The 14,171-nt window shown below is 39.3% G+C and overlaps 1 protein-coding gene across 4 annotated transcripts in view; it reads right to left on the bottom strand.

The window, feature by feature from the left end:
• Positions 1 to 14,171, bottom strand: part of MICAL2 (microtubule associated monooxygenase, calponin and LIM domain containing 2) — a 226,124-nt gene that overhangs the window by 18,540 nt on the left and 193,413 nt on the right. The window lies entirely within an intron of this gene.

Genomic DNA, 14,171 nt, shown 5'->3' with positions numbered 1-14,171 from the left:
TAGAAAACCCTGCCTCTCCCCAATCATGTAACATTATACCATCTGCTTCAGTGCTGGGTCTATCCTTGCCTTGTCTTTAATCCAAAAGAAACAGCACTGTTTTGCTGTCTTTAGAGTATTTTTTGTTGTTGCTTTTCAGATTCAGCCTCTTTGCTACATTTTACCTACAGGTTCAAGCCAGACTTTTATCCTGCCTTCCAAGTCCCTTCTTCAATCTTTCTTTATTTTTATTTATTTTTATTTTTTAAATTTATTTATTTTTGGTTACATTGGGTCTTCGTTGCTGCGCAGGCTTTCTCTAGTTGCGGCGAGTGGAGGCTACTCTTCCTTGCCGTGCGCGGGCTTCTCTTTGCGGTGGCTTCTCTTGTTGCAGAGCTTGGGCTCTAGGCGCGTGGGCTGCAGTAGTTGTGGCACGCGGGCTCAGTAGTTGTGGCTCGCGGGCTCTAGAGCGCAGGCTCAGTAGTTGTTGCGCACGGGCTCCGCGGCATGTGGGATCTTCCCAGACCAGGGCTCAAACCCGTGTCCTCTGCATTTGCAGGCGGATTCTTAACCAGTGCACCACCAAGGAAGTCCCTTCAATCTTTCTTGTGTGTCCTTCTAAAATCAGATCCCTCAGAGAGTTCCCTGTGCAGCCTCATTGATTTGTATTGATGCTGTACTCAACAAAAACACAGGTTGAACTGAATCAATCAATTTAATTTACTTTTTTGAGTGGAATAATTTTCAACTTTTTAGCCTACAGTTTATTTTTTATTTTATTTTATTTTTTTTTTGTGGTACGTGGGCCTCTCACTGTTGTGGCCTCTCCCGTTGCAGAGAACAGGCTCTGGACGTGCAGGCTCAGTGGCCATGGCTCACGGGCCTAGCCGCTCTGCGGCATGTGGGATCTTCCCGGACCGGGGCACGAACCCGTGTCCCCTGCATCGGCAGGCGGACTCTCAACCACTGCGCCACCAGGGAAGCCCCAGTTTATTTTTTAGACTCTTCCTTTCCTCAGTAGTCAAAAGCACTTTTGGGGATCTTTGAACACGGAATCAAGTGCAGATTTCTAGGGAATCTGCTTTCCCAAAGCATTGGGTGCAGGCAGATTGTGCCTATCCCAGGCTTGCCTTACTCTCAACCTCAGCAATGTACTGAGATTTCCATGACCTCACTGCTACCCACCAGAGAGCTTCCTTGCAGGTCTTAATGAAGTCTCAAGCAGCATTGACCCTCACTGTAAATGCAGTAGAGTGTAGTGGCAGAGGGCATGGGCTTTGAGATCGATCAAACCTTCTCTCACACTTACAAATGTGTGACCTTGATCAAGTAACCTCACATCTCTCTGCCTCAGTCTCCTCTCTTGAAAAATGGGGGTGATCATAGTCCCTGCCTCCTAAATCGGTTATGAAGATTAAATGAGATGATGCATGCAAAATGCTGAGCATGGTGCCTGGTACATAGTAAACATTCAATAAAATGTACCATTGCCATTACCACCCTGTTGTTTCTTCCAGTGTCTAGTTCTATAGTTCCACGTGGAGTATTTGCTGTATATCTTTAAACCTCAACTAGAGTGTAATCCCTGACTTGATTACATATGGCTAAACTTTATCTGGTAACTTCACTTGAGATTAATAAAAGCTCTTAAATAATTATATATATTTTTTGTCTCCATGTAAACGGAAGGGTCATATGGCTGGCTGGATCGTCAGCACTTGCTTGGGAAGAAGACTAGAGACTCTGTGCCTATACAGACTGTGCACTCAACCATGTCTCCAGCTGGTCCCATGGCTGCTGGTGAGCTGCAAGCCCTTCCAGGGCAGGGATGTGACTGCTACATCTGGGAACCAGGATGCAGCTAGAATGGCACGGCCAGAAAGCGAGCAGCCTCTGGCTGTGAATAGAATAGCCCAGTTACCTAACCCTCACCGCCACCCCTGCTTGTGACCACAGTCAACTGGTTCTTCCTTTGCCCCCGTGCCCTCACACCATGCTCTTTCCTAGACAAAATGCAAGGATTCCACTTGCTTAAGTGAAATAAAGTAGTCAAAACTCAACACAAAACAACTTGCTATTAATGGAGTCATGTAAATCAACCCACTTGTCCCTAAGTGAGCTCTCAAAAAAGCAAAGCAAACTTTGTCACTCCCTACTGAAATTCTTCTATAACCCTTCATAATCAAGTTCAAATCACCTAGCCTGACAGCACTTAGTCCCTGCTTACATTAGAGGGAATGGCACTTAATGGTCCGTAACTTTTTTCTCAATGGAGAATAACAGACTGAATGAACAATCCGTGCTTTAAAGTCGTGGCTTTTTAACCATTTCCTTTTGTTGGTAACGCTGAATGCTTCTCTGATTGTGTATTGGTGTGTTGTTTTTCCATGTTGGGTCTTGTGTTGCTCTCTGGTTCACAACTCTCTAATTCTTTAGACATGATTTCCTGCCCCCTTAGAATCTCTGAGAAGTCCTAATTTGGTTTTTGCTGCAATTCTCTCAATGCCCTCAACCCCATCAGTGATGTTCTGGAGCATGAACCGGCAGTAGAGTGATTACAGCCAGAATCCTCAGTAGCAGTGTGCAAGCATCTCCCTCAGACTGGCTGGGTTTCAGCCTCTGCCTCTTGTTCTCTGGCCTCTGGTCGGCTCTAAGATCCTGTGCTCATCCACAGGCCTATTTCATTTAAATCTCTAGCCAGGCCTTCTGTACCCAGTGCTCTGGGTACGTTGACTTCCCACAGGCTCCTTACACATGATGGTGATAATCTAGAAAGCTGCACTGGGGGTCTGGCCTGATTCAGTCTTGGCAAACCAGGATGCTGGAAGGTAGCTCATGACCCCATTCTGGGAGCCAGAGGCTGCAGCTGAAAAACAAAAATTCTAGTCCTTCCTTTATGAAACAGCTTTTTGTTTTGTTTTGCTTTTAGCTACATATCTATTCATCATAAAGTTTTTCTTGCTTTTGAATTTTATTGAAATGATACCATACTATATGTGGTCTCTGCAACTTGCTCATTTTAAATTCTTTCTATATGTTTCTAAAATGCCTCTATGCTGCTCATTCATTTTCACTGTTGTATATGCAATATTCAGTTGTATGTGCCACAGTTAACTGTTCTACAATTTATCCATTTTCCTGTTAATGGATATCTAGGTTGTTCTTAGTGGTTTGCTACTATGAATGATGCTGCTATGAACATTCTTGTATATGTCTTCTGATCCATGTGGGCAAAAGTTTCTCTGGAATATATACTTAGGAATGAAATTCTTGAGTAGTAGGTATGCGAATGTTCAGCTTTACAGCATAAAGACAAATTGTTTTCCAAAGAGTTGTGGCTGTTTACACTCCCACTAACACTGAATAAGAGCTCCCTTTGTTCCTCACCCTTGCCAACTACTTAGTATTAGATTTTATAAGTTTTGGTAATTTAATAGTTTAAAATAGTTTCTCACTGTAGTCTTAATTTGCACTTCCTTAATTACTAATGAGTATTCTTCTGTGAAATGTATATTTATGCCATTTGTCCATTTTTATATAGAGTTATTTGCCTGTCTCTTATTGATCTTTAAGAGTTCTTTACATATTCTGGAATACTGAAAATTTGTTATATTTGTTGCAAATATATTTTCCAAATGAGTGGCTTTTCTTTTTTGGTTATATTTGTTGTGAATGTATTTTCCAAATTAGTGGCTTACCTTTTCCTTTCCTTTATGGTGTCTATAGACTACCAAATTGAGGTCAAAAAGATTCTTAACTTTTCCAGTGCATATTAAAGTCTTTAATTTTTATGACATTGATTACATTTGTTGCAAATATATTTTCCAAGTTATATGGTTAAAGATAAGGTTCAATTTCATTTTTTTCCTATACGGAAAACCAGTTGTCCCAGAATCACTTACTTCCTGTGAACTGCAGTGATACTGCTGGCTTATATCAAGTTTTCATATATGTAAGATTATGTTTGGGTTTTTGTTTGTTTGTTTGTTTTTTAACATTTTGGCCACGCCATGCAGCATGCTGGACCTTAGTTCCCTGACCAGGGATCGAACCCGTGCCCCTTGCAGTGGAAGTGTGGAGTCCCAACCACTGGACCACAAGGGGAGTCTCATGTTTGGGTGTTTTGGTAGCTTTCAGTAAAGTATTAAAGTTGGCTCCAAAAAGGTTATACACATTTTTTTTGTTAGATTTATTCCTAGGCACCTCATGTTTTTATGCTAATGTAAGCAATATCTTCTTTGTTATGTCATTTTTTAGAAACCAATGCTGAGATATAGGAATGCAATTGATTTTTCTACTTTGATATTATTTCCAATTACATGATATAGGCTCTTATTATTTTAAAAAATTATCTGTACATTCCTTTGGGTTTCCATGTGGTTAATTCTATCATCTGGAAATGACAAAAGTTTGTTTCTTCCTTTCCAAACCTTGTGCCATTTTATCCTTGTCTTACTGTACTGGGTAGGGTCTCCTGTGCAATACTGAAAGAAGAGGTGATGGCAGGCATCCTCTTTTTTCACAGATTTTAAAAGAAATCCTTCTAATATTTTACCATTAAACAATGGTATTTGTTACAGGGTTTTGGAAGATATCCTTCAAATTAAGAAAGTTCTGACCCAGCAATTTTACTTCTGGGTATTTATCCTAAGAACACAAAAACACCAATTTGAAAAGATATATGCAGCCTTATGTTCATTGCCGCATTATTTACAATAGACAAGATGTGGAAACAACTTAAGTGTCCACTAATAGATGAATGCATAAAGAAAATGTGGTATATATACACAATGGAATATTACTTGGCCAAAAAAAAGAATGAAATCCTGCTGTTTGTGACAACATGGATAGACCTTGAAGGTATTATGCTAAGTCAAATAAGCCACACAGAGAAGGATAAATACCATATGATTTCACTCATATGTGGAATTAAAAAAAATGAACAAACAAAATAAAACAAAAACAAGGTCATAGATACAGAGATCAGAGTAGCGTTTTCTGAGAGGAAGGGGTTAGGGGGTGGGTGAAACGGGTGAAGGGGATCAACTGTATGGTGACGGGTGGTAACTAGACTTGTGGTGGTAACAACTCTATAGTGTATACAGATGTCAAATTATAATGCTGTACACCAAAACTTATATAATAAAAAAAATTAAGCTTCAAGAAGGCAAAATAAAAAGTTCTTTTTTTGCTAAGAGTTTTTATCCTAAATGAGTGTTGAATTTTGTCAAATGATATTTTCTTCTTCTATTGAAAAGCCCATATGGGCTTCCCTTTTAGTTTGTTAATATGATGATTGTTAAGTCACCCTTAGATTGCCAAATTTTAAAATTAATTGGATTAAATTTTCATTATATTCTTTTATCTTTTTGAATCTTTGTTATATCTGTGGTTGTGTCTGCCCTTTTCATTCTAATTTATTTCTTCTCTCTTTAAAAAACCAATTTAAGAGGATTGCCTTTAGTCTTTTATTAACTTTTCCAGTGAACCAACATTTGGCTTGCTTGATCCTCTCTGTTTTATCTTTATTCTCTATTTTATTTATATCTGCTCATATATTTATTATCTTTTTTTTTTTTTTTTTTTTTTTTGCGGTACGCGGGCCTCTCACTGTCGTGGCCTCTCCCGTTGCGGAGCACAGGCTCTGGATGCGCAGGCTCAGTGGCCATGGCTCACGGGCCCAGCCGCTCCGTGGCATGTGGGATCTTCCCAGACCGGGGCATGAGCCCGTGTCCCCTGCATCGGCAGGCAGACTCTCAACCACTGCGCCACCAGGGAAGCCCTATCTTCTTTCTTTAGGTTTATTTTGTTTTTCATTTTCTAAATGAAGTTGGACACTAAGCTCATTAACTTTAAGCCTTTCTTCTTTCCTAATAACAGTATTTAAGGCGATACCTCTAAGGACCATTTTCACTGCATCTCATGAGTTTTGATCTATGGTTTTCCTTTGCATATTTAGTACATTTTAAATTTCCAAGTATTTTTTAAAATATCAATTTTATTTTTTTTGATCCATGAGAAATGTATATTTTTACTTTCCAAATGCATGGTTTTAAAAAACATATTTTGGTTACTGATTTCTAAGGTAATTACATTGTAGTATAGAATGTGGCCTGTATAATATGGCTTCTCTGAGATTTACTTTATGAACTAATATCGTCAATTTTTGTAAATCATCATGTAAACTTGAAAAAAATATACATTCTCTAATTTGGGGGTGCATGTCCATTAAATTAAAGTTATTAAGTGCAATGTTCAAATTTATAGTAATGTTTTGTTTGACTCTCATTAATTGAGAGATGTACTAAAACCTCCTGCCATGATAGTAGAAATTTCTCCCTGAAGTTTTATCATTTTTTTGTTTTATATATTTTGAGCCTATTACAGTTAATACATACAACATTTAAAACTGTCATATCATCTTGGTGAGTTGATCATTTTAAAATTAGGTAGTGACCCTGTTTATTGCTAATCATGATTTTGGTATTAAAGCAAGTATTAAAGGTATCTGCTTTTAATATAATTACCCTAGCTTTATTTTGTTAGTATATACTTGCTAATTTTTTTTTTACTTTAAACCTTTTACTTATTTATGTTTTATATGTGCCTGCTAAATAGCATATAATTGGGTATTGTTGTTTGTTAACTTTCACTACTATTATTGAGATATTTAGATTTGTTTCTACCATCTTTCTTTGTGCTTTTTATCTTTTTAAAAATGCTTTTAAATTTCTATTTAGAATTGAGTGGGGGTTTTTTTTGGTTGATTATTTTTCTTATTTTTTCTCCCTTTATTTTCCCTAGCTGATTTGAAGTTATACATTTTTTTCTATTCTTTTCATAATTACACTTAAATTTTAAATAGGTAATTTTTAATACCCTAACAAAGTCTAAACTTAATCAGTATTTTAAACTCCTTTTAGACAACATAAGGACCCTGGAACACTTCACTTCTAATCATTCAACTCCCAACTTATGTCCATTTTAGTCTGGTATTTTAGTTCTATCTTTGAAAAAAATCCATATTATTTTATACTGACAATGTTTATTTGTTTTACTTACATGTCTATTATTTTTTGCATTCACCATTTCTTCTTGACTATTTCAGATTGTCCTCCTAGGTTTATCTATTTTTTTTCCCTTCAAGCATATTTACTAGAATTTTGTTTGTAGATAGTTAAATCTTTTTTTTAAACTGAATGTTTGTTTATTGTGCACTTGCTCTTGAAATATAGTTTTTCTGGGTATACTGTTCTAGCTTGAAGGGGTTTTTTTTTTCAGCCTTTTGAAATTATTATTCCACTGTCTTCTAACATCCATTATTGCTGTTAAGAGAGCTGTTAGTAAAAATTTTGTTCTTTTCTTAAGTGAATTATTTTTTCTCTTTATCCATTTTAATATCTGTCTTTGGTATCCTACATTTTCACATCATTGTGCCTAGGTAAGTGTGGATTATTTTAAATTTATCATGATTTCTCTATCTCAGGCTCCATGTATCTGTAGATTTATGCCTTTCATCCACTTTGGAAAAAATAAAGCTAGCACTTATAAACCATGCATTTGGTGCCAGACCTTGTTCTAAATTCTTTGCTCAGTACCTCAGCCATTATCTCAACCATTATCTCTTCAAATAATACTCAACCTTAATTTTCTCTATTCTCTCCTTCTGAGACTTCAGTTAAACATACACCAGACCTTCTCATTCTATCCTCTGTCTATAAGCTACTCTTTCCTTCTTTCCATCTCCTTCTATTCATGTGCTGCTTTCTGATTGATTTCTTGAGATACATGGTCCAATTCACTAATTCTCTCTTCTGCTGTGTCTAAGCTACTGTTTAGTGTATTCGCTGAAGTTTTAGCTTCAATGAATATAGTTTTCATTTCTAAACTCTCTATTTATTTGATTATTATTATTATTTTTTTTTTTTGCTGTACGTGGGCCTCTCACTGTTGTGGCCTCTCCCGTTGCGGAGCACAGGCTCCGGACGCACAGGCTCAGCGGCCATGGCTCACGGGCCCAGCCGCTCCGCGGCATATGGGATCCTCCCAGACCGGGGCACGAACCCGTATCCCCTGCATCGGCAGGCGGACTCTCAACCACTGCGCCACCAGGGAGGCCCTGATTATTTTTTTTTAAATCTCCAATCATTAGTTTTTATTTGAAAAAATGTAAACCTAAAGGATTAAGCATTATATTTAGTTGTTTCTTTCTTTTTTTTTTTTTAGATGTTGGGGGTAGGAGTTTATTAATTTATTTTATTTATTTTTGCTGTGTTGGTCTTCGTTTCTGCGTGAGGGCTTTCTCTAATTGTGGCAAGCGGGGGCCACTCTTCATCACGGTGCGCGGGCCTCTCACTATCGCGGCGTCTCTTGTTGCGGAGCACAGGCTCCAGACGTGCAGGCTCAGTAGTTGTGGCTCACAGGCCTAGTTGCTCCTCATCATGTGGGATCCTCCCAGACCAGGGCTTGAACCCGTGTCCCCTGCATTAGCAGGCAGATTCTCAACCACTGCACCACCAGGGAAGCCCTAGTTGTTTCTTTAGTCTCTTTTCATCTAGAACAGTTCCCTAGATTCCTCCTTCCCTTTTTTTTAAATGACATTGACTTTTCTCACTTATTTTGCAGATTGTCTCTTAATTTGAATTTGCCTGATTGTATTTTTATGGTTAAATTCAAGGTAAGCGTTTCTGGCTGAGGTGCTGCATAAGTGAACATGTATCTTTCTTAGTACATCACAGCAGGAAGCTCATGATGTTAGTTTGATTATGGTTATGATTGGTTAAGGTTAAGGTGGTGTTGTCTGTTCACATTTATTTTTCTGCTTGCTAATTTTTGTATGTAATCTTCTATTTCTTTAAATGTTTCCCACAGAGACATAGTATATTCTGTATTTGATAATTATAGTTGAAGTTCTTGGCCATTTAAATTTGTTGATTTTGCTTGAACCTCATTCTTAGTGGCTCACTTCTTGGTGTTTGGGGTGATTTTTAAAATTATTATTATAAGCTCATGGTTTACTGAACATAATCTGTCTGAATCCTGAGAGCCTAAACTGAGGCATGGTTTCTTCCATATAGGATCTATAATTGGTTTTGGAGTGCTAGAGACCTGGCTTAATATGGGAATCTCAAGGTTAGCTCCCCTACTTTTTGTTAGACCCAAGGCAACACTGGATTTCTGTTTTTGTGTTTGCTTCCTTCCTGGAACATGTAGGCTTCAGCATACCTTCTTTTCTCTCTCTTTTATGGCCCTGAGAGATTTCTCTCACTTACTTAAGAGCCTAGCAATGTTTTCAAAAGTATCTTGTTGCAGTGAATGGGCTTTTATAGTATTTAGTCCACCATTCCACTGCTCCACACTTCTTAGGAACCACATTCTGTATCCTTGGATGAGGTGGCCAGTTGGGTATTTAGTTTAAAATATTTTTTTCAGGTAAAATTATTATGACAGTGTTTTTTAAAACCGAGGGTTGCAAAATTAATTTTATGGGTCACAACAAGCACTAAAAATGAGACAGAATAGAAAGTAGTAGTCTTTTATATGTAGCAAAATTCAATATTATCTCTTGAAACATTTTATTCAATTATATATTTATGTGTACTAACTTGTGATATAGAACATATTTCTTGCTGCTGTCACGGGAATTTTTTTTGTAAAGCAATTGTCTAGGGCACACAGCTTTGAAGCCTCAATGACCCTAGAATCCATGCAATGGAGAGAGGACCCAAGGCTTCTTCAGGAAAAGAATCTTAGTCTCGCCCTCACTGGGCCCATCTCTGTTATAAAGCCACTGCTCGACCAGGTGGCTACTGAGGCTAAAAACAGAGGTAAATACATAATAAATTGATTATTGACATTTGTTGAGTGAGGTAATCTGTCATAAACCTTGAGCATCCCTGCATGTCTTTGCTGAGTGTGCCAAATAGCAAGGCCTAACCATCCTGTGTCCCTGAGCCACTCCTGCAGCCAGCCAGGTAGACTACTTGCTTCCTGGGAAAGGGGGCTGGCTTATTTACTGCTTGCCATAAAAGCTGCTGAGTTCCTCTACTGTGGCACAATCCACTGTGTGCATAGCTACCATCAGGGCCTATCAGGCTACAGCCTGGCACTTAGATACAGGGCAACTTGTACCACACTGCTGCTCCTGCTGTTTGCTGTGTTGTGAGTAAAAACTCCCTTGCTCTGATGCACTGAATATCACTGTTTACTTTCAGCACGTAGAGTGTAGCAAATCCATCCAAATTCCTTGGTTGCTTAGCTACCAACTTCAGAGTCTTTGTCTACGAATGGCATCAGGATTCAAACTCAGGAGTGTCTGATTTTAATATCTGTGTCATTTTCAGGGCACCTTGTTGCTTTATTATCCAGGAAATTATTGTTTCTTCTGTTCCTCAGCAGTAGTCAAGGTAAAAACCACAGAGTGTAAGCCAAACTACTTCCCTCTTCCTGCCTAGGGTTCATTGCGATTTCTCTTGTCATAATGTGTGCTCCTGCTGCCACCTGCTGACAGCCTCAGACACCCTGCTATTTCTTTGTAAACCCCTTATCTGTGTGAAGGAAAAGCCATCGGGCTCTAAAACAAAAAAGCAAGAAGCTCAATGCAGGGATGCAGGCAATCAACTGGTAAACCATCCTCAAAGTTGGTAAAGCTATAAGGGAGGAATATTCCGTTACATTCCCCTGGGGACTAATCTTTTCTCCCTCAAAGCTGATCTCAGTTTTCACCAGATTTTACCTGTCTCCAGGTATTGAAAGAAAGCACAGATTCTGTTATCTACTAAATTTGAATGGTGGCCTCTTGCTAAACTGTGGTGTTCCATCACACATAACACTGACCACTACACTGACAACCAACAAAACCAGAAGGTAACCAAGAAGAGTCTAAGTGGCTGCAAAGCTCGACTTGACCTCTTCATAGACGGTGAGGCTCAGAGCAATCAGGCTGCTGCATATCATGGTCCTTTACTCTGGGCAGCTAGGACCATCAGGAGAATCCATTTCCTTTGTCAAGGACGTCCATCTCTCTCTCTCTCTCTCACACACACACACACACACACACACCCTACAGAACATAATGACTTGTCATCTGGGGTGGATTGTTGGACTTTTGTTTTTCTTTGTTCCCCTTGCCTTCACAAAACGGAAAAAAACCCTTCCTGGGGGTGGGAGAGCTTATTTCTGACTGTTGGAAAAAGAGAAAGCAGGAATTGTTGTCACGACAATTGGGAGCTCATCAAAGCCTCATTTTGCTCATCAGCCATCACTGCCCTCCGTCCTGCACCCCCGCGTGTTCCTCTAATTCAATGCTCGCCTAATGAGTAACTCCTAGGAACAAAAGACCCTTTCAGGCTGGCGCACATCATTATCAGAGGAGACTTGCATAACTGTCGCAGACGACTCATGTTTTCAGGCCTGTCTCTAAATCTGGTTATTCACAACCTTTATAGTTCAATATTATTGCCTAACTGTGATCATTTTCTAATTATCCTAATAATACTTATTAAATAATTCCCATTAAATCACTTGAACCAGAGCAGCCCAGGCCATCTCAAATACAACTTAACCTAATAAGCATCGGTCATTCATTAAGCACCAGGGCAAGCTCTTAAAGGGGCTGAGTAGAATATTAAACTGCAAAGGAATATTATTATTGCACAAATGTTATTACAAGTTCGAGTGTATTAATTTCAATGCCTGGTTTGCAAATCTTCTGTTTGGTTTCCTTTGGGGCCGCTCTCTGTCACTTGACTCTTTCAGTCTCCTGCCCCTTGTTAATCTGCATCTGTCACCCACATAAGGACAATCAAGGAGAAAAAGGCCCATAAACTTAACAGGGGAATTAAATTACCAAGGATATAGAGGGAATGAACAGAATCCATCTTCTGGCCAGGCAAATACACCTTTGAAAACACCATAAGCTGGCCGAGTTTCTTTAGCTGATAACTGCAAATAGCCTTTTTTTATAGTGAGGGTGAGGGAGATTTTCAGAAGCTTTAAAAATTTGGTTTCCAGACTTTAAATTTCAAGCAATAAAGATCAGAGAGTCAATTCATTTAAAAGTGTGAATGGATATTTAACATTTTGTAAAATAATATCAGTAGCCATTTATTAAATGCCTACAATGTGGTAGGCATTCTTGGGAGACTCTTGGACCACCAATACACTTAATTCTCCAAATGACCTGGTAATGTGAGGATTATGAGCTCCATTTTTCACATAAGGAATCTGGGAGCAGAGAGGTTAAGTGATTCTCCCAAAACCACACAGCCTAAATGCAGTGGAACAGAATTTGAACACAGGGCTCCTTGACGCTTACAATTTTACTTACCCTACCATGCCATACTGCCTCCCCAGAAAAATGAAACATGTCCTAGCTTTGCTGATTTATCCTTTTCACTTCTAAGGCTCTCACTGAAGTTAGCAGACTCCTAAAGACAAGTGCCGAGCCTTCTTGATTGGGAATATGACCAAACATTTCATTGTATTGAAAGCCCTGACAATGGCTGTACAGGTAGGCAGGGACTCCAAGCAGTGAGAAACAGTTACCACTTTTGTCAAGAACCCTACTTCTGATGGGTGGATTTGGGGTCTCTTTGCAAGGAAATGCATCGAGTATTGTAAGAAAAGGAGCAAATATTTATTAACATTCTCTCCCATGCCAGGCACTGTGCTTGGGCTCCCACACATATTGTTTTAGCCAATCCTCACCACAAATCCAAGGAACAAGTATAATTAACACTCCCACTTCAGAAACACAGAAGCTGAGGCACAGAAGGGTAAAGTCAGACTCCGTTTCCAGAGAGAACAACCACACAGCTATAGAAGCTGAAACCACAGGGCCTCTCACGTGGACTGGCCCTTGCAGGGCTCTGGGAGCTGCCCCACAGGTTTGCCTGCATGACTGTGTATGAGCTTCGGGCCTCACAAAATCTGGGTCTGCCCCTGCTGGTACCATTATTCTCGAATAACCGAACTTTTAAGAGAACTGAAGCCCTAACCTTTCCCTATGTTGTTTACATGACCACACACAGAGATATGTGTTTTCAGGGTCTGCTTTCTCACATTTTATATCCCAAATACAGAAGGCTAAAGACATCACATCAGAAATTAAAGAGACAATACCCCCAATATACACACATATATATATCACTGAATCACTTTGCTGTATACCTGAAACTAACACAATATTGTAAATCAACTGGGCTTCAATTTTATAAAAGAGACAATACCCCCCCCCCCCACTGACCCCAATTCACTAGCAACACCACTGCTGGATGGTTTCCACAAACACATAGATTTCTTTCAGTTTCATTCCTCACTCAAAACTCTCTGCTGGTTCCTTATTCGTTACGGCATTTCACGTCTTTTTACTTTTGGTCTTTGCAGGTGCTGTTCCCTCTACCAGAATGGTCTCCTCACCTCCCTGGTAACCTCCGGTTCCTTCTCCAGTTCTTGCCTTAACAGATCACCCCCTGCAGGTGATTAGCCTGACCGCCCCCCTTCCCCATCAAGATCAGTTAGGAACCTCGTGATTCTGTCCTCATTCCACCCTAATGCTTGTTCCCATCACAGCCCTCGCCCCCCTGTATTGTGGTTTATTCTCACGTCTGTGTCCCTCAATGGACCATAAACTTCTCAAAGGCAGGAAATGTCATACTTAGCGTTAGAGACCTACTGTCTTAATGTCCAATACAAAGCAGGCCTTCACCAGATGAATTCTGTTTGCATCTAAGAATCTGAAGCTACCAGTAGAACAGTTATTATTTATTGCTTTACCTTATGCCAGGTAATGTGCTAATTTAATTTCATCATATATATATTTCATTATATATATATATATATATATATATATATATATATCCTTTAATCATTATTTCAGCTCTACAAGATAGGAAGCCACGATTATCCAAATTTTAGAGGAGAAAACGAAAGTTCATAAAGATTTAGAACGTGACTGGCCCAAGGCTCTACAGCTGATAAAGGGAGCTACAGGTGGTAAAGGGAGAAACCAGGACTTTGACTCCAACTCCAGGCTTTGAATCACTACCAACATTGCTTGAACACCCAACTGTTTCTCCTGAATTTATCTTAATCCCTGAATTGCAAAGAACATTCACACTAGCAGAAGAGAGACTGGACAGACCAGAAATCCAAGGCCCACAGGCTGACTGATGCCCTGGGAATTTCAAACT

The sequence above is a fragment of the Mesoplodon mirus genome, assembly GCF_964341445.2.
Source record: "Mesoplodon mirus genome assembly, chromosome: 7".
Lineage (NCBI taxonomy): Eukaryota > Metazoa > Chordata > Mammalia > Artiodactyla > Ziphiidae > Mesoplodon > Mesoplodon mirus.
The sequence above is the reverse complement of the archived record's forward strand: the minus strand, read 5'-3'. Positions and strand labels throughout refer to the sequence as shown.